Source organism: Coregonus clupeaformis, chromosome 33, assembly GCF_020615455.1.
Source record: "Coregonus clupeaformis isolate EN_2021a chromosome 33, ASM2061545v1, whole genome shotgun sequence".
Classification (NCBI taxonomy): Eukaryota; Metazoa; Chordata; class Actinopteri; order Salmoniformes; family Salmonidae; genus Coregonus; species Coregonus clupeaformis.
The window spans coordinates 23,746,542-23,768,130 of NC_059224.1; the positions used below are offsets into that span (position 1 = coordinate 23,746,542).

At 43.3% G+C, this 21,589-nt stretch overlaps 1 long non-coding RNA gene across 8 annotated transcripts; it reads right to left on the bottom strand.

The window, feature by feature from the left end:
- Nucleotides 1–11,742: 11,742 nt before the first annotated feature.
- Nucleotides 11,743–21,538, bottom strand: LOC121548825. 8 transcript variants are annotated; one of them, XR_005996692.2, is made up of 13 exons: nucleotides 21,260–21,538; nucleotides 20,806–21,135; nucleotides 18,578–19,813; nucleotides 18,252–18,361; nucleotides 17,856–17,941; nucleotides 17,173–17,418; nucleotides 16,917–17,031; nucleotides 16,293–16,760; nucleotides 15,553–15,685; nucleotides 13,770–13,867; nucleotides 13,366–13,549; nucleotides 13,086–13,253; nucleotides 11,743–12,948 (listed from the first exon to the last, which is right to left on the bottom strand). It is a non-coding gene; the product is annotated as an uncharacterized LOC121548825 (long non-coding RNA). The 8 variants fall into 8 exon arrangements; XR_005996697.2 differs by having other exon boundaries at nucleotides 13,366–13,494; nucleotides 20,806–21,538; XR_005996691.2 differs by having other exon boundaries at nucleotides 20,806–21,538.
- Between the last annotated feature and the right edge of the window lie 51 nt (nucleotides 21,539–21,589).

Genomic DNA, 21,589 nt, shown 5'->3' on the forward strand with positions numbered 1-21,589 from the left:
GTGAATGTTGACCTGCTTAAAAGTCTTACTCACATTGGCTACGGAGAGCGTGATCACATAGTCATCCGGAACAGCTGGTGCGCTCATGCATGCTTCAGTGTTGCTTGCCTCGAAGCGAGCATAGAAGTGGTTTAGCTCGTCTGGTAGGCTTGTGTCACTGGGAAGCTCGCGGCTGTGCTTCCCTTTGTAGTCTGTAATAGTTTTCAAGCCCTGCCACATCCGACGAGCATCAGAGCCGGTGTAGTACGATTCAATCTTTGTCCTGTATTGACTCTTTGCCTGTTTGATGGTTCGTCGGAGGGCATAGCAGGATTTCTTATAAGCGTCCGGGTTAGAGTCCCGCTCCTTGAAAGCGGCAGCTCTACCTCTTAGCTCAGTGCGGATGTTTCCTGTAATCCATGGCTTCAATTAAGTGTTGTCATTCAACGAGAGACGACTACTTTTCATGCACATTCTTTCACTTGAAAAATACTGCACCAAACATCTTAGCTAGATGTAAATTTGCACGACTAAGACCTCAGCAAAAAAAAAAAAAAAAACTACACATTTGTTGATTTCTTTTAGATTTATTAAAACTATTTTGAGGAAGTGTATACTGGCTATGTTGATGCTACGGCATTGCTCTCGTTTTTTTCAAATGGTCATTTATGGGAGTATGCGAGGCACAGATGTTCGCCTAGCTGAGTTCTGCTAGGAGCATACCGAATCTAGTATGCAGGCATCTTTATACCTACCACGCCACCCACAGCTATCCCAGCATGCAGCCTGCCTGCAGAACTCAAAACTTCTACCCACTCGGAGGGGGAAAAGTAGAGTGACTCAAGTTCCTGGAGGATTCTGCTGCAATTGTCCTAGCTAACGAAATCCGTCATAGGTGACTTTAAAAAACAATTAAAACAATGAATTGTGAAATTATTGCAAGTAGTGGGTGCAATGCCCATCAAGAGGAAATAAACACAACCATCAATTCTCTACAAACGGAGCCAATCAGAATATTCTGGTTGATAACAAAAGGAGCAATCTTATTTCCCTGAAATGTTAGGAACTGTTGTGAAAAGAGGAAGAAGGTGAAAGGGAAGAAGTTTTAGGTAGGGCTTAAGAGACTAATTTCTCTAAAACACATATCCGCCCCAAACCCACTTTAAATATAGGAGTAATTGTTTACAAAGAGAAGAGGCTTACATTCACTGAAGGTTGTATTGTTCTCATGTCTCCAGTCCTATATAGACTGAATGGGAATGTTGCATTGCATTTCATGACCCTCGCTTTCCAAAACAACTGCCCACTAAGAAGGGAACATGCAGTGCATTCGGAAAGTATTCAGACCTCTTAACTTTTTCCACATTTTGTTACGTTACAGCCTTGTTCTAAAATTGATTAAATTGTTTTCCCCCCTCAATCTACACTCAATACGCCATAATGACAAAGCAAAAATTGGTTTTTAGAAAGTTTTCCAAATATATATAAAAAATAATAATTACAGAACTGTGACATTTACACGAGTATTCAGACCCTTTGTTGAAGCACCTTTGGCAGCAATTACAGCCTTGAGTCTTCTTTGGTATGACGCTACAAGCTTGGCACACCTGTATTTGGGGAGTTTCTCCCATTCTATGCAGATCCTCTCAAGCTCTGTCAGGTTGGATAGCTGCACAGCTATATATATTTATATTTATATTTTAGTCATTTAGCAAACGCTCTTATCAAGAGCGACTTACAGGAGCAATTAGGGTTAAGTGCCTAGCTCAAGGGCACATCGACATTTTTCACCTAGTTGGCTCGGGGATTGGAACCAGCGACCTTTCAGTTACCGGCCCAACGCTCTTAACCACCCCCCCGTTCTTCACTGTCTCCACACATATGCTTCCCCATGTACCACTCCAACTTTACTTGTTTCTATCTGTCTACCACCCACGCATTGTCTATCCATTATATTCTATATATTTTCAGGTCTCTCCAGAGATGTTCGATCGGGTTCAAGTCCGGGCTCTGGCTGGGCCACTCAAGGACATTCAGAGACTTGTCCCGAAGCCACTCCTGCGTTGTCTTGGCTGTGTGCTTAGGGTTGTTCTTCGCCCCAGTCTGAGGTCCTGCCGCTGAAAAACATCCCCTCAGCATGATGCACCGTAGGTATGGTGCCAGGTTTCCTCCAGACGTGACGCTTAGCATTCTGGCCAAATAGTTAAATCTTGGTTTTATCAGACCAGAGAATCTTGTTTCTCATGGTCAGAGTCCTTTCGGTGCCTTTTGGCAAACTCCAAGCGGGCTGTCATGTGCCTTTTACTGAGGAGTGGCTTCCGTCTGGCCACTCTACCATAAAGGCCTGATTGGTGGAGTGCTGCAGAGATGGTTGTCCTTCTGGAAGGTTCTCCCATCTCCACAGAGGAGCTCTGTCAGAGTGACCATCGGGTTCTTGGTCACCTCCCTGACCAAGGCCCTTCTCCCCCGATTGCTTAGTTTGGCCAGCTCTAGGAAGAGTCTTGGTGGTTCCAAACTTCTTCCATTTAAGAATGATGGAGGCCACTGTGTTCTTGGGGACCTTCAATGCTGCAGAATTGTTTTGGTACCCTTACCCAGATCTGTACCTCAACACAATCCTATCTCGGAGCTCCACGGACAATTCCTTCGACCTCATGGCTTGGTTTTTGCTCTGACATGCACTGTCAACCGTGGGACCTTATATAGACAGGTGTGTGCCTTTCCAAATCATGTCCAATCAATTTCAAATCTCATAGCAAAGGGTCTGAATGCTTATGTAAATAAGGTATTTGTTTTTTATTTGTAATACATTTGCAAACATTTCTAAAAATCTGTTTTGCTTTGTCATTATGGGGTATTGTGTGTAGATTGAGGAACAATATTTAATTTAATCCATTTTAGAATAAGGCTGTAACGTAACTAACTAAATGTGGAAAAATGGAAAGGGTCTGAATACTTTCTGAATGCACTGTAAAGGGGGAGGTTTTGCAATGAACAAATGTTGTTTTATTATACTTATCTGTTTTGTTTGTTTTATCACTTTTTATAATTTTTTGTCCACTTTGTTTTTAAAAAGAATGTATGCATTTTGAAATGGTGTCACCTTTTATAGAATTGTATGTTTAGTGTTTCAATTTTCTGTGTTGTTTTAAAGGAAGTCCTGTCATCGGCCACAAGGTTGATACATCCAAAGCACGAAATGGATTGAAGGAAGTCAAGGCAGTATTACAGTCTGTCACATCTCTGACCAACTGTACCTTCTCTTTGTTTTAGATGTGTTTCTGTAAGTAGAGTGAGTTACTGCAGAGTGTGAATTTTTACATTTACATTTTAGTCATTTAGCAGACGCTCTTATCCAGAGCGACTTACAGTTAGTGAATACATCGGGTTTTTTTTTTTATACTGGCCCCCCGTGGGAATTGAACCCACAACCCTGGTGTTGCAAACGCCATGCTCTATCAACTGAGCTACATCCCTGCCGGCCATTCCCTCCCCTACCCTGGACGACGCTGGGCCAATTGTACGCCGCCCATGAGTCTCCCGGTTGCGGCCGGCTGCGACAGAGCCTGGATTCGAACCAGGATCTCTAGTGGCACAGTTAGCACTGCGATGCAGTGCCTTAGACCACTGCACCACTCGCAGTCGTTTAGTCCATTGAGCCAAGGGAAGGATGTCGTTTTGCACTGCAGGCTTGTAAGACAGTTAAATAACTCAAGGTGATTGGTCTGTGCAATTAACATAACATAAATCATTTGTGTGAATACCTTCCACTATTGTCACTTTCTACCACTACAACAGGGAAGGATGGGTGACTACTGATATATTATTTGGGAAAGAAAGGGATATACCTTTTTGTTTTTTTTCTCAACGCGTTCTGTTGAGCTCTCGTGCCACTGTTGTTCTTTTTTATTTTCCAAAGCAATGTTGATAAAGGGAGTGTTCATTTCTGTCTCAAGTAGGTTACCGTAAGATGACTAGGTCTACTACATGATATGACAATACTGTAAGTGTTGAACATGTTCCTGCTCATATGACGTTCCCCTTCCTGCATTCCCACTATCCACAAATCCTTACAGGTGTGGCTTTGTTTTGTGAATGTGTTTCTATGTCATATAGATGTTGAGTGTTCTTCTCATTGTGAATGTTTCCAGTGTTTTATTTCCTGTGAATCCAAAACTACAGTGTCATATTATGTGAATACCACCAAGGATATATTTATTCTATTGTTGGCACATTTAAAACTAAATAAACAAATAGTACCACTCCATGCTGAGACTCCCCCCCCCACACTTGCTTACTTTACTGTCTTATGTAGGCTACATAGGCACATTTAACTTTTATGTAACTATCCCCTAGGCTAGTAAGTAAAGATAAATCAATTTAGAAAAATAGTTAAATACTCAAACTGAGTAAATTGCTCAACATCTAGGGGACGTACGGTCGTGACTAGAAGGGATCCACCATTTGGCAAATTAACGTCTAAAGTAGAAACATTTAGCATTTTAGCTAACCCTAACCCTTTTCCTGACTGAAACCTAATTCTCAACCTGCTACGTTAATTATCCTAACCTGCTACAAAAGTCAAATCTGACGTTAATTTGACAAAAGCTGGATCCCTTCTAGCCATGACCAGGGCATACCTGCAGGTGCTTAACTTGCGGGCAGGGACGGATTAATGCAGGGGCTTACCGGGGCTGAAGCCCCTGGGGGGCCCAAGAGGAAGCAAAAAATGATCATACAAGGAAATATATATTTATTATATATTATTTATATGTGTGTGTGTGTGTGTGTGTGTGTGTGTGTGTGTGTGTGTGTATATACACTGCTCAAAAAAATAAAGGGAACACTTAAACAACACAATGTTTCTCCAAGTCAATCACACTTCTGTGAGATCAAACTGTCCACTTAGGAAGCAACACTGATTGACAAATTTCACATGCTGTTGTGAAAATGGAATAGACAACAGGTGGAAATTATAGGCAATTAGCAAGACACCCCCAATAAAGGACTGGTTTTGCAGGTGGTGACCACAGACCACTTCTCAGTTCCTATGCTTCCTGGCTGATGTTTTGGTCACTTTTGAATGCTGGCGGTGCTTTCACTCTAGTGGTAGCATGAGACAGAGTCTACAACCCACACAAGTGGCTCAGGTAATGCAGCTCATCCAGGATGGCACATCAATGCGAGCTGTGGCAAGAAGGTTTGCTGTGTCTGTCAGCGTAGTGTCCAGAGCATGGAGGCGCTACCAGGAGACGTGGAGGAGGCCGTAGAAGGGCAACTACCCAGCAGCAGGACTGCTACCTCCGCCTTTGTGCAAGGAGGAGCAGGAGGAGCACTGCCAGAGCCCTGCAAAATGACCTCCAGCAGGCCACAAATGTGCATGTGTCTGCTCAAACGGTCAGAAACAGACTCCATGAGGGTGGTATGAGGGCCCGACGTCCACAGGTGGGGGTTGTGCTTACAGCCCAACACCGTGCAGGACGTTTGGCATTTGCCAGAGAACACCAAGATTGGCAAATTCGCCACTGGCGCCCTGTGCTCTTCACAGATGAAAGCTGGTTCACACTGAGCACGTGACAGACGTGACAGAGTCTGGAGACGCCGTGGAGAACGTTCTGCTGCCTGCAACATCCTCCAGCATGACCCGGTTTGGCGGTGGGTCAGTCATGGTGTGGGGTGGCATTTCTTTGGGGGCCGCACAGCCCTCCATGTGCTCGCCAGAGGTAGCCTGACTGCCATTAGGTACCGAGATGAGATCCTCAGACCCCTTGTGAGACCATATGCTGGTGCGGTTGGCCCTGGGTTCCTCCTAATGCAAGACGATGCTAGACCTCATGTGGCTGGAGTGTGTCAGCAGTTCCTGCAAGAGGAAGGCATTGATGCTATGGACTGGCCCACCCGTTCCCCAGACCTGAATCCAATTGAGCACATCTGGGACATCTTGTCTCGCTCCATCCACCAATGCCACGTTGCACCACAGACTGTCCAGGAGTTGGCGGATGCTTTAGTCCAGGTCTGGGAGGAGATCCCTCAGGAGACCATCCGCCACCTCATCAGGAGCATGCCCAGGCCTTGTAGGGAGGTCATACAGGCACGTGGAGGCCACACACACTACTGAGCCTCATTTTGACTTGTTTTAAGGACATTACATCAAAGTTGGATCAGCCTGTAGTGTGGTTTTCCACTTTAATTTTGAGGGTGACTCCAAATCCAGACCTCCATGGGTTGATAAATTTGATTTCCATTGATCATTTTTACGTGATTTTGTTGTCAGCACATTCAACTATGTAAAGAAAAAAGTATTTATTAAGATTATTTCATTCATTCAGATCTAGGATGTGTTATTTTAGTGTTCCCTTTATTTTTTTGAGCAGTGTGTGTATATATATATATATATATATATATATATATATATATATATATATATATATATATATATATATTTTCCTTGTATGATAATGGGACCCATCTCGTCCAAAAAGTTGACTCAAGTTGGATATACAGTGGGGAGAACAAGTATTTGATACACTGCCGATTTTGCAGGTTTTCCTACTTACAAAGCATGTAGAGGTCTGTAATTTTTATCATAGCTACACTTCAACTGTGAGAGACGGAATCTAAAACAAAAATCCAGAAAATCACATTGTATGATTTTTAAGTAATTAATTTCCATTTTATTGCGTGACATAAGTATTTGATACATCAGAAAAGCAGAACTTAATATTTGGTACAGAAACCTTTGTTTGCAATTAAAGAGATCATACGTTTCCTGTAGGTCTTGACCAGGTTTGCACACACTGCAGCAGGGATTTTGGCCCACTCCTCCATACAGACCTTCTCCAGATCCTTCAGGTTTCGGGGCTGTCGCTGGGCAATACGGACTTTCAGCTCCCTCCAAAGATTATCTATTGGGTTCAGGTCTGGAGACTGGCTAGACCACTCCAGGACCTTGAGATGCTTCTTACGGAGCCACTCCTTAGTTGCCCTGGCTGTGTGTTTCGGGTCGTTGTCATGCTGGAAGACCCAACCACGACCCATCTTTAATGCTCTTACTGAGGGAAGGAGGTTGTTGGCCAAGATCTCGCGATACATGGCCCCATCCATCCTCCCCTCAATACGGTGCAGTCGTCCTGTCCCCTTTGCAGAAAAGCATCCCCAAAGAATGATGTTTCCACCTCCATGCTTCACGGTTGGGATGGTGTTCTTGGGGTTGTATTCATCCTTCTTCTTCCTCCAAACACGGTGAGTGGAGTTTAGACCAAAAAGCTCTATTTTTGTCTCATCAGAGCACATTACCTTCTCCCATTCCTCCTCTGGATCATCCAGATGGTCATTGGCAAACTTCAGACGGGCCTGGACATGCGCTGGCTTGAGCAGGGGGACCTTGCGTGCGCTGCAGGATTTTAATCCATGACGGCGTAGTGTGTTACTAGTGGTTTTCTTTGAGCCTGTGGTCCCAGCTCTCTTCAGGTCATTGACCAGGTCCTGCCGTGTAGTTCTGGGCTGATCCCTCACCATCTCATGATCATTGATGCCCCACGAGGTGAGATCTTGCATGGAGCCCCAGACCGAGGGTGATTGACCGTCATCTTGAACTTCTTCCATTTTCGAATAATTGCGCCAACAGTTGTTGCCTTCTCACCAAGCTGCTTGCCTATTGTCCTGTAGCCCATCCCAGCCTTGTGCAGGTCTACAATTTTATCCCTTATGTCCTTACACAGCTCTCTGGTCTTGGCCATTGTGGAGAGGTTGGAGTCTGTTTGATTGAGTGTGTGGACAGGTGTCTTTTATACAGATAACGAGTTCAAACAGGTGCAGTTAATACAGGTAATCAGTGGAGAACAGGAGGGCTTCTTAAATAAAAACTAACAGGTCTGTGAGAGCCGGAATTCTTACTGGTTGGTATGTGATCAAATACTTATGTCATGCAATAAAATGCAAATTAATTACTTAAAAATCATACAATGTGATTTTCTGGATTTTTGTTTTAGATTCCGTCTCTCACAGTTGAAGTGTAGCTATGATAAAAATTACAGACCTCTACATGCTTTGTAAGTAGGAAAACCTGCAAAATCGGCAGTGTATCAAATACTTGTTCTCCCCACTGTATATGTATATATATATGTGTGTGTGTGTGTGTGTATATATATATATATGTGTATGTATATGTATGTGTGTGTATATATATATATATGTGTATATGTATGTGTATATATGTATGTTTATGTGTATGTGTGTATGTATGTGTGTGTGTGTATATATATATATATATATATATATATATATATATATATATATATATATATACACTGCTCAAAAAAATTAAGGGAACACTAAAATAACACATCCTAGATCTGAATGAATGAAATAATCTTATTAAATACTTTTTTCTTTACATAGTTGAATGTGCTGACAACGAAATCACACCAAAATTATCAATGGAAATCAAATGTATCAACCCATGGAGGTCTGGATTTGGAGTCACCCTCAAAATTAAAGTGGAAAACCACACTACAGGCTGATCCAACTTTTATGTAATGTCTTTAACACAAGTCAAAATGAGGCTCAGTAGTGTGTGGCCTCCACGTGCCTGTATGACCTCCCTACAACGCCTGGGCATGCTCCTGATGAGGTGGCGGATGGTCTCCTGAGGGATCTCCTCCCAGACCTGGACTAAAGCATCCGCCAACTCCTGGACAGTCTGTGGTGCAACGTGGCGTTGGTGGATGGAGCGAGACATGTCCCAGATGTGCTCAATTGGATTCAGGTCTGGGGAACGGGCGGGCCAGTCCATAGCATCAATGCCTTCCTCTTGCAGGAACTGCTGACACACTCCAGCCACATGAGGTCTAGCATTGTCTTGCATTAGGAGGAACCCAGGGCCAACCGCACCAGCATATGGTCTCACAAGGGGTCTGAGGATCTCATCTCGGTACCTAATGGCAGTCAGGCTACCTCTGGCGAGCACATGGAGGGCTGTGCGGCCCCCCAAAGAAATGCCACCCCACACCATGACTGACCCACCGCCAAACCGGTCATGCTGGAGGATGTTGCAGGCAGCAGAACGTTCTCCACGGTGTCTCCAGACTCTGTCACGTCTGCCACGTGCTCAGTTTGAACCTGCTTTCATCTGTGAAGAGCACAGGGCGCCAGTGGCGAATTTGCCAATCTTGGTGTTCTCTGGCAAATGCCAAACGTCCTGCACGGTGTTGGGCTGTAAGCACAACCCCCACATGTGGACGTCGGGCCCTCATACCACCCTCATGGAGTCTGTTTCTGACCGTTTGAGCAGACACATGCACATTTGTGGCCTGCTGGAGGTCATTTTGCAGGGCTCTGGCAGTGCTCCTCCTTGCACAAAGGCGGAGGTAGCAGTCCTGCTGCTGGGTTGTTGCCCTCCTACGGCCTCCTCCACGTCTCCTGGTAGCGCCTCCATGCTCTGGACACTACGCTAACAGACACAGCAAACCTTCTTGCCACAGCTCGCATTGATGTGCCATCCTGGATGAGCTGCACTACCTGAGCCACTTGTGTGGGTTGTAGACTCTGTCTCATGCTACCACTAGAGTGAAAGCACCGCCAGCATTCAAAAGTGACCAAAACATCAGCCAGGAAGCATAGGAACTGAGAAGTGGTCTGTGGTCACCACCTGCAAAACCAGTCCTTTATTGGGGGTGTCTTGCTAATTGCCTATAATTTCCACCTGCTGTCTATTCCATTTGCACAACAGCATGTGAAATTTATTGTCAATCAGTGTTGCTTCCTAAGTGGACAGTTTGATTTCATAGAAGTGTGATTGACTTGGAGTTACATTGTGTTGTTTAAGTGTTCCCTTTATTTTTTTGAGCAGTGTATATTTATATAAAAAATTTTTTTACTGCACCCGCCAACCACAGGAGGACTCAGGCGCTTCAATGTTCCTTGGCTTAGATTCTACAAGTGGACCTAAACCATGCCAGGAAAATGCACCCCACACCATAACGTATACTTTGTATCCCTTGTTAACTCGAGTGTTTTCTTTATTTTGGCAGTTACCGGTATGGCTGCAGTTTGGGCAGCATGCAGAACAAATATACAGCTTGTTGTGTTGTGGCCAGACACATAGCCGCGGGAAGTAGGGGTGCTGTGGGTGCCCAAAAAAAAAATTCTGAAAAAATATATTAATACAAATATATAATTTTTGAAAAATATACTTTCACAAAAGTAATGCACTGGGCATTTACTAGTATTAACGGCCCAATATAGATATCTGTAGCATGGGCAAAAAACATTCTGCATCTCCACATTGGCAAAAAAGTAGTTGTATAATTAAGAACAGTATCTTGAAGGATTCAATAGTATTAATGGACCAATATAGTGTTGTGGAAATTCTAACCAGAAAGGAAGAGACTGCAGATTCTTCAAAACAACTTATTTCACTGTAAGATTTGCAAATCTGGAGCAGTTAACAATCACTCAAAATGTGCATAGTTAAGAGCCCAACAAAAAATACTGCACTTGGGTGGTGTGACAACCAGACAGAGCAATAGCTGTGAGGAAGCACTTGTTGGTGACGCAAATGTGCAGCCAAATGACTATGGAACTGAGAGGCTGCGGTTGGTCTGTGGTGAGGTCTTGTTGAGAAATGTCACACCATTTTTCAGTGCTCATTGTCGCAACACTGTTTATCAAAGGAATCGAAACCATTTGTGTTGGTCGTCTCTCACAGCTTAGTTCAGTCTACTGCTAAATAACAGGATTTATAACAACAGCATTTGGCTGTAAATCCAGAACCATGAGTCAGTCACGTAGACAAAATGTAGTGTTCTAGCAGAGGGAGCAAGTCTTATTAGTACATTGTGACTTTAGTTAAATGCATAGATACACTGGATAAACATTATAACAGCATTTTTTCCCACCATAATAGATATCTGTAGCATGGACCCAAAAAAACATTCAGCATCTCCACATTGCCAAAAAAGTAGTTGTATAATTAAGAACAGTATCTTGCAGGATTCAATAGTTGGAATTGTAAGAGTTGTTGCCCTGTCCCTTTCTCTGTGATTGTCATTCTAATGGAATCCAGAAAGAACAAAACCCTGTCCTCTAACATTTACTTTAAAAAGGTGCAAAGTTATGGGCAAAAACACAAAACATCCACATCAAATTAAATATTTTTCTTGATCAAATAACATGGAAAACAACCACTTTTTGTGCAGTATTAATTTACCATCCTTACAAACCGCTTAATGTAAAAGTACATTACTGTATTGTACATAGACTGGTCATCTAGGTTTGTACCTGTAGACTTTCCATCACCATGAAGAAAGATTATGCACAATACAGTAATTTAGTACATTGAGACATCAAGTGGTTTGTGATGATGTGGCTCAGTTCGTAGAGCATGGCGCTTGCAATGCTAGGGTTGTGGGTTCGATTCCCACAGGGGACCAGTACGAAAATGTACTCACTACTGTAAGTTGCTCTGAATAAGTTGGTCTACTAAAATGGAAAAGGAATTAATAGACCATTTCAGTTTCCCCATAGAAATAAGTTGCATTTGCAAAGTATTTCAAGAAACTGGAAAACATATCAAGCAAGTATTTTTACATTCCACAAGTATTATCAGATTAACTGTTTTGTACAGATAATTATCGCTCAAGTTACAAATGCTGGTAATCACTCAAATACATTTAGTTTAAATTTTTTCACAAAAGTAGTGCACTGGTCCTTTACTATTCCTGTATTAGTGGACTGATATATCATGAACAAAAACATAAATGCAACAATTTCAATGTTTTAACGGAGTTACAGTTCATTTAAGAAAATCTGTCAATTGAAATAAATTCATTAGGCCCAGAGCATTGATGTTCTAAAAACTTTTCAGACAAATCTAAGAAAGGACCATGGGAAGATTTCTCTCATGACATCTTTGACTTTCAAGAAAGTGTTCTTGAAGATGGAAGAACTGTAAGCGGTACAAAAAATTTGGGGTGTTGAGGTTTGACCTCATCGCCAAGAAGCTGAAACAGGAAGTTGTTCGTGATGCCGAACGAGTTACAGAAACAGTTGCTGTCACTTTAACCAAAACTAAAAGGATTGTTAGCTATCGCTCAGACCTATTAGACTTATCAGAGATACAGTTTGCGCCACACCATGGAGAACCCCTTCCGTATCAGCTGGATGACATACTGGTATTTGAACATTGCCAACAGAATGAGCTACACAACCTAGACCAGTACCTGATCGCTTTTACAATTGATCCTCCTACAGACAACAGATGTCATGCCACATACCCTGCAGAAGACAGAAGTCACGTCACAAACCCCTCCAGATGTCAGAAGTCACTCCATAACCCCTCCAGACGTCAGAGTTCATGCCACCACCCCTCCAGATATGAATGGCCACACCACAACCCCTACAGGAGACAGAGGTCAAGCCACAACCCATCCAGAAGACAAAGGTCACGCCACAACCCCTCCAGATGTCAAAGGTCACTCCATAACCCCTCCAGACGTCAGAGGTCACGCCACAACTCCTCCAGAAGATCGAGGTCACGCCACAAAACCTCCAGACATTGGAGTTCACGCCACAATAATATGATCATGTGTTGGATGCTGCGAGAGAAGTGCTGTCACAAACACTCCAGAGGAAAGAGGATATTGAGAATATTTATGCAGAACAAAAGCCGGCGACTAGAAAGGTTTTGAAGTTACTGCAGGCATCCCCACAAAACTAAGCAGAGATTCAGAATTTCCGGTATTTCCAGCAATATAACAGAGGGTTGGATGAGGTTGGACTATAATGAGGATAATGAGATTCATGACGGGTGCTGATGTAATATGTGTCAAAGAGGTAAAAGTCTAGTTCACCACTTTGGATGGTCTGTTAAGACGTCATGTCACACACACTATAGTGCTTGTCCAGCAGCACCCGCCCCACCTCAGCATAGCCACCTGATGTAGCCTCCATGAGAGGAGTCAGACCTGTCTAAAAGAGAGAACATATGGGTCAGTGACATACTGCAACACACAGACAACAAACACACTGTCTAACACCAAACCTCATTCCTAATGTCTTTGACTCTAGCCCAGATAACATGACATGTCAGGTTCAGCTGCCCTCACCTTGGAGCGGTGCGTCAGGTTGGCAGGCCAGGGTCAGTGCTGTGTTGCGGTTGGTCTCGATGTGAGTGTTGATGTCTGAGCCCATGTCCAGCAGCAGCTTGACCACAAGGACATGACCGTTCATGGCATCCAGCATCAGAAGAGAGATACCCAGTGTACTTCCTAGTCCTGACAGGAAACAAATACACAGTGAGAGAGGAGCAGACAGGGAGAGGGGGAAACATGTGGACAGGGATAATTATACACACAGTTCAGAGTGGGAAAAATCTTTGTGACTGACAGGGAAGGTTGTGTGTTTCAGAGGTTGATAAACTGTCGTATCTGGAGTTGATTTCAGCGCCAGCATTCAGGAGGATCTTGATGAAGTTGATGTAGCCCCCTGAGGCGGCCAGGCTGAGAGGAGTGTAATCTGAAACGTTACAGTGCTCATTGTTGGCCCCACGCAGCAGCAACAGTTTTACTACCTGGAAGGAATGGACCACAGGTTATTATTGGGGCATTTCCACTAAGGCCATACCCCGGTGTTTTATCAAAAAGTTAACAATTAATTAATGTGATGTTCAGGGAAGAATGTGTTTTAGTGAAGAGCAGGACCTCTTGTCTTCCTAGAGAGCAGACCAGGGAGAGAGGTGTGTTTTTGGTTCTCTTATACTGTTCTCTCAGACTGGGCTTCGATGTCCTCACCTTTATCCAGTAGGATCTCCACCACGCCAATATGACCCGTTGAAGCAGCCAGGATTAGAGGAGTGAAACCAGGGGACAGAGAGATTACTCTCCAACACCTACAGTTGAAGTCGGAAGTTTACATACACTTAGGTTGGAGTCATTAAAACTCGTTTTTCAACCACTCCATTGGTTAGGACATCTACTTTGTGAATGACAAGTCATTTTTCGAACAATTGTTTGCAGACATAATATTTCACTTATAATTCACTGTATCACAATTCCAGTGGGTCAGAAGTTTACATACACTATGTTGACTGTGCCTTTAAACAGCTTGGAAAATTCCAGAAAATGATGTCATGGCTTTAGAAGCTTCTAATAAGGCTAATTGACATAATTTGAGTCAATTGGAGGTGTACCTGTGGATGTATTTCAATGCCTACCTTCAAACTCAGTGCCTCTTTGCTTGACATCATGGGAAAATCAAAATAAATCAGCCACGACCTCAGAAAAAAAATTGTAGACCTCCAACAGTCTGGTTCATCCTTGGGAGCAATTTCCAAACGCCTGAAGGTACCACGTTCATCTGTACAAACAATAGTATGCAAATATAAACACCATGGGACCACGCAGCCGTCATACCGCTCAGGAAGGAGATGCGTTCTGTCTCCTACAGATGAACGTACTTTGGTGCGAAAAGTGCAAATCAATCCCAGAACAACAGCAACCTTGTGAAGATGCTGGAGGAAACAGGTACAAAAGTATCTATATCCACAGTAAAACGAGTCCTATATCGACATAACCTGAAAGGCCGCTCAGCAAGGAAGAAGCCACTGCTCCAAAACCGGCATAAAAAAGCCAGACTACGGTTTGCAACTGCACATGGGGATAAAGATCGTACTTTTTGGAGAAATGTCCTCTGGTCTGATGAAACAGAAATAGAACTGTTTGGCCATAATGACCATCGTTATGTTTGGAGGAAAAAGGGGGATGCTTGCAAGCCGAAGAACACCATCCCAACCGTGAAGCACGGGGGTGGCAGCATCATGCTGTGGGGGTGCTTTGCTGCAGGGGGGACTGGTGCACTTCACAAAATAGATGGCATCATGAGGAAGGAAAATTATGTGGATATATTGAAGCAACATCTCAAGACATCAGTCAGGAAGTTAAAGCTTGGTCGCAAATGGGTCTTCCAAATGGACAATGACCCCAAGCATACTTCCAAAGTTGTGGCAAAATGGCTTAAGGACAACAAAGTCAAGGTATTGGAGTGGCCATCACAAAGCCCTGACCTCAATCCTATAGAAAATGTGTTGGCAGAACTGAAAAAGCGTGTGCGAGCAAGGAGGCCTACAAACCTGACTCCGTTACACCAGCTCTGTCAGGAGGAATGGGCCAAAATTCACCCAACTTATTGTGGGAAGCTTGTGGAAGGCTACACGAAACGTTTGACCCAAGTTAATCAATTTAAAGGCAATGCTACCAAATACTAATTGAGTGTATGTAAACTTCTGACCCACTGGGAATGTGATGAAATAAATAAAAGCTGAAATAAATCATTGTCTAGTATTATTTTAACATTTCACATTCTTAAAATAAGGTGTTGATCCTAACTGACCTAAGAAAGGGAATTTTTACTAGGATTAAATGTCAGGAATTGTGAAAAACAGAGTTTAAATGTATTTGGCTAGAGTGTATGTAAACTTCCGACTTCAACTGTACATACACAGATAGACTCCCACTTCTACACACAAACTATCAATTTCTCAGAAATATTGACATATAAATATAAAAATATAGCTACGTGGTGATGTAGATGTGCATCGATGTCCAGAGGGGGAGCATGGAGGGTGGGGACACTGAATTGATGGGCATCTGTTCTGTGGGTATGGGCGAGGTTGTAGTGTTCAACATAGACACTCTACTGCTCACCGCTCCTGTACCAGGGGGAGAGGAAGAGATAACTGTTAATAAGAGAGTATCGTATCTGAAGATTATGCCTTTGTTAAATGTTTTTCATGAAGAAATGGAATGTTGTTTGTGTTAGTATCAAGAGGGAATGTTTTGGGTGTGACGTCACATACAACAGACCGGAAGTGTGTTGTAGACACAGGGATTGGACAGTAGAGGGAGCCACTCACATCTTGGAAGGTTATATATAAGGGGGGAACAACGACGGAGGGGCAGAGCGAGCAGCCATTCGGAGGCGTCGCTCTCCGGGTGTCATGTCACCTGTCATTTATGCTGTAACCTCGTGATTTTAATAAAAGCCTCTAACACGATGCAGCATAAATGGACTCTTTGTTGACAGCAATAATGGCCACCATTCACCCGATACGACAAGAGCCTTCAAATTATAACTAAATCAAATTACATTAGAATTTAAGATTTCATTTAGAAGCAGTTGTGAATTATGTTGAAAATGTGTTGAAACCATGTTCAGCATTAAGGAAAAGGATGGGGGACAGAACACCCACCCTACTTTTTGTTATTACAAGAATAAGGAAAGTGAAGAACCAGCTTCTACAGTAACTGCTCACATACCTGCCATGATGTCGTCCAGCGTGTCTGTGCGGGGAAGGCCACTATGAGTCTGTCGGGGGACTGAGTGAGAAGGCCCAGTCCCATCAACTGCTGCCCCAACATCTACTGCTGGCTCACCATCAGCCTCAGCAGGTCAGGGCAGGAGCTGTCAGGGTATTCTGCTGTATTAAAGTCTAGAATGCTGAGTGGCCAAGGTAAGAAGCTACAGGGGTAGGGGGTGCCCCGGGTCATCCTTCAGGCCTTTGGCCTTCATGTACTCTTTGGTGAACTGCTCCTTGAGGATCTTCTTCTTCTGCAGCTCTGCCTTCTCTATGTCTAAGATCCTTTGGCTCATTCAGCCTGCTCTCTGTCTCTTCCACAATGCACTCCAGGGGCTGGTACAGGTAGAAGGGGGGCAGCAGGTATGTGTCTGGACCGTCTGCAGTGACGTATTACCCTGGAAGGGGCTCAGCCTCTGCTTGGAACCGCCTGAGACAGCCACACAGGACAACACAACCAGTTAGCTACAAGGTTGTACCATACAATATTACAGTAATCATTATAACGCTTTGATGCCTTGTGCACTCAACTGCTGTCTAGTTGTCTTGTTGGTCATGGAATTAACAAAGTTAGACCTGTATTTACTATTGGACTGAGCTTTTGTGATGAAAGGTGGAGGTGTTGTGATGTTGGAGGGTACTCTGTCTGGCGCTTGGGGAGGCAATACCATGGCCAGGGCTTGGAATGGAAGTTGTGGAGCCTGTTTGGGTTAGGGCAGATATTACAAAAGTATATTTGGTATCAACTTATAAAAATGTGATGTTAATACAACTACATCAAGACAAATAAACATACATGTTTGTAGTAGCTGTTTGTCTATAAGTAAGCCAGCAGTCCCTACCTGAGAGGTGTCATGGGAGGGGGATGAGAGCTGAGATACAGTAGGTTTGGCACGGGGCCCGAAAGGATGTTGTTGGGGTAGTCAAGGAGGTAGGACACCCCGATGGTGTGACCACCCTTAGCACCTCCTTCTCCTCTTCACTCTTCTTTACTTCCTTGTCCTCCTCGTCGCTGGTGGACGATTCTAAGATCTCGCTCATGTCCATCTTCCAAATGTCAGGGACCACCTTGTTTTTGAGGAAATACACTGCCCCGTCCAACCCTGGGATTAGCCAGATCAATTGTATCTCAATTCAGTTAAATAAGACATTTGAGTTCTCCATAAGAATGCCCATTCAGTTCTTGAACTAAGTGGAATTGTGAGTGTAGAGCTCCCTAAGTGAGCCATCCTTATCTTTCCTCGACGAGAACTCAGGCTTAGAGATGCTGTCCATGTTCACTTTATGGATCTCCTTTCTGGCCACAGTGTGACAATTTTTTCAAATATCTAAATACATGTGCATTCAGCAAAACATTTCACCAATTGTGAGAAGATTATATTAGCAAAAAAAAACATGCCTATTTACATTGCCCTTGGCTATAACATGTATGACAGGACAAAAATCAAACAAGATATAATATTTGTAAACTAAACCTAATTTCCTTATAACTATATGACACAAAAGTAGGATAAACAATGCTTACAATTTGGAGTCTGCAAATGACCTCACTAAACATTGGTCCTTCTTGACTTTCATTAGAGGGGTTCTGTCCCCCTCCGATTCATGTTTCTGCAAGACAAACAGAAAGACAGGAGTGAGTAAAACGGACACATGGAAACACATATTCAAGCAGTCATGCATCTAAACAACACCCAGACTGTGCCCTAAATGGCACCCTATTCCCTATAAAGTGCCCTACTTTTGACAAGAGCCCTCTGGGCCCTGGTAAAAAGTAGTGCACTATAAAGTGAATATGGTGCCATTCGGGAAGCACTCCGACATTTATGCAAACTTGTGAACAACTCATGCAAAATGGCTGTGTATTGACATGAACTGTGTTTCCCAGAGATAAGGCCAGAGGGTTAGGGAGAGGTCTAACCAGGTCAGCCCCCGTCTGCAGCAGCACGTCAGCCACGTCTGTGTGTCCGTTCTCTCAGGCGTACATCAGCGCTGTGTCTCCCATCGCAGTGGCAGCATGGACATTGGCTCCTGTGTACAAGAACACAGGTGTAAATTACACCCCGAGTGTTGTGTGTGATCTGGATAAAAAAATAAAAACTTGAGAAGATGTTGGGTTTGGTGATAGGCAAGTGAATTTTGATAATGTATGAATTGAGGATGAGACAATCTCAAATAGAGGTTGGTAGAGTTTGGCTTGAGAGAACCAAACAGAGAGGCTGTCCAGTTAGAAGAGGTTCTGCTCACTTGCAGCCAGCAGGTATTTGACCAGCTCCAGGTGTCCCTCTATGAGAAGTGTTGAGCAGCCCAGCTTAATGTTGGCCCCGGCAGGGCCGTCTCCTGGGTCTCCTCCGTCTGAGCGTTGATGTTGGTACCTGCAGACAACAGAGACTACACTCTTAGAAAAAAAGGTGCTATCTAGAACCTAAAAGGGTTATTCGGTTGACCTTATAGGAGAACCCTTTGAATAACCTTTTTGGTTCTAAGTAGAACCCGTTTGGGTTCCATGTAGAAACCTTTCCACACAGGGTTTTACATTGAATGCAAAAGGGTTCTACCTGGAACCCAAAAGGGTTCTACTTGGAACCAAAAAGGGTTATCCTATGGGGACAACCGAATAACTATTTTAGAACCCTTTTTTCTAAGAGTGTACAGAGGAAGGATTGAAGATGGCCTTGCAGGGAATGCACTTACTAAAGGGGTACTAATCTACTGTTGGCTATTGAAAAATGATTTAAATTTGTTTTGGAACAGCCAGCTTGTCCTTTTTGCATCCACTCAATAAGATAATGAGCTTAAAACTTAATATAATCATATCACTTGATAATTTTGTTTCCAAAAGAGGGGTTTCGTATTTTGCCTCAACAATGAGCTTGGACGGTCAATATGGTAGGTAAAATCTCTAAACAGAAGCACTAGCTAGTTTAATTCAAACCCAGAGAGCGAGAGCCCATTCCTTGTGCCAAAAGCAGCACCACCATGTCCTCTTGGCCCTCTTGTGCAGCCTCTATGAGTGGAGTGTATCCCTCATCATTGACCTCCTCCAGGTTGGCACCCCTCTCGATCAGCAGGGCCGCCAGCTCGCTGTCTCCCCTTCAGGGCGCCAGTGTCAGGATAACCGAGTTCGGCCCAAGTCCTGGTGCTAGCTGGACTGTGTTACAGATGAGCTAACATGTAAGCCCGTAAGAACACATACAGTTTGATAGCTTCGTTGGGAGTAGTGTGTGGAGGCAGATTATTCTCTGCCATTGCAAAGCATGAAATGTAAAAAACAGTCTCATGACAAGGGTATGGACCTCTCTGAAGGCCTTCCTCTCTACATGCCTGTATTTGTTGTTGAGAGAGTCCTTTCAGGTGATCCCTGGTCCCATACAGCTGTGGAAGGCTGTCCATAAGCAGTGGACGGCCATGCGGCGCTACAACGTATCTGCAGGGGTGGATTCTGTGAGTGTTCCAGAGGTGAACAACATGCTGCAATTCTTCCTATAAGATAAAAAACACAAGGACAAAATAATTTGGTTAGTCACAATATTTCCATAAATATACATTTCCTGCCTTAGTTAAGGGTAAACTGTGATGGTTAGTTGTGAACTCTTAACCTATAATTTTGGCATGAGTATAGCTGTGCAGATATGAATCAACCTTTTACTCCATTCAACCCACATAATCATTCATTTTAGGCTGACAAATTATTGAAAAGCTTTTGGTGAAATATGCCCCTCTCTGACCAATAATGTATTGACAATATGTCTGGACCCGTTTTAAGGGACCAGTTTTGGCTTATGACCTCCCACAGAGGCAAATCTTATACAGAACAGTAAAACATATATATTTTTTTAATACAGCTATTACATTTTAGTAGACGCTCTTATCCAGAGCAACTTACAGTTAGTGAGTGCATACATTTCTTCATACTGGCCCCCCGTGGGAATCGAACCCACAAGCCTGGCGTTGCAAGCGCCATGCTCTACCAACTGAGCTACAGGAGGCTATGCGTTCCAGTCATCCCAAAATTGCTGCATGTAGGCTATTTTTCTATTGCCTCTGCGTGAGGCCTCTCTTATTAACTTGTGGTTCCGGGATGTGCAAATAATAGTCATTTCGATTAATGATAATGTTGTTGCCTGTATAGGCCCATTGAATAGCGTAGTGTAGCAGCATTGTCTTACCTTAAGCCAAAATGTAAGGTTTATTTTATAAATAACATACATTTGGAAAACTATAGGCTTTCAATTTGCCTTTTATAATGAAGTATGGGTTACACTTGATTTGGATAGTCCCTATGATCTACAGATGCTCAAACTATTAACTGCAACTGTTGATATGCAACAGCTTGGTGGGGTTTTGGTTAAGGGTTAGGGTAAGGGTTAACGTTATAAGGTTAGAGCTAGGTTATAGGGTTAGTGGATCTAGGTTATAGGGTTAGTGGATAGTTTACATTTTGTTGACTGTTACTTGAACATAATTTAACTTACCTCGATTATTTGTAGACAGGTGAATAATATTACATTATTGTCCACAAAGTCACCAGAAAAATGTCCTTCAAATCTGTTCATCCAGTACTGAACATGGTGTTTGCTTAAAATATCCCCACCAGCTCTCTATCAGCTGGATGTGGTTCCTGGACCCATATAAGTTACAGTATATGGCATTTTCTAGCGAATTCGTCCCCATTGTCATGTCTCAAAAACAACTGTATCTGCTCCATACAATTGTTTTCTGTTCCCAGGTCAGATCGAATTAGAGGAGCACCCATCCTGGATCCAACCTCATCCATGAAGTAACCAGCGATAACTTTTGGATTGCTATTGGTAGAATAGGAATGGAGCCAAATAACCATTCGTGAGAACCCATCAATTGCGCCATTAAAACAAATGCCATATGTCTTCACTTTATCGTAGGAGTCAACATGTCACAAAAAATTCGGACCTGGGTTCCTGTAAAGACGTCGTCGAAGGCGATTCCTGCAACTCTGTTGCTCTCTATAGGGGTGTAGAATATGAAGTAAACGCCTGACTGTGTTTTGTGTCACCACATATCCCGCTTGGATGCATTTAAGATGTATTAATTTGTATCAATGAAGCTTTCCATGTCGGCTCAGTTTATCGAGAAGGAATAACGCCAAGGGGGTCCAAATTGTACATACTGCTGTAATGATTTGCTATGCGGTTCGTAAGCACAGCGTAGATAAGAAATTGTCAGCCAACATAACGTGTAAGGTAACTTATTTGAAAAGTGATTACTTTATTACATTGATAA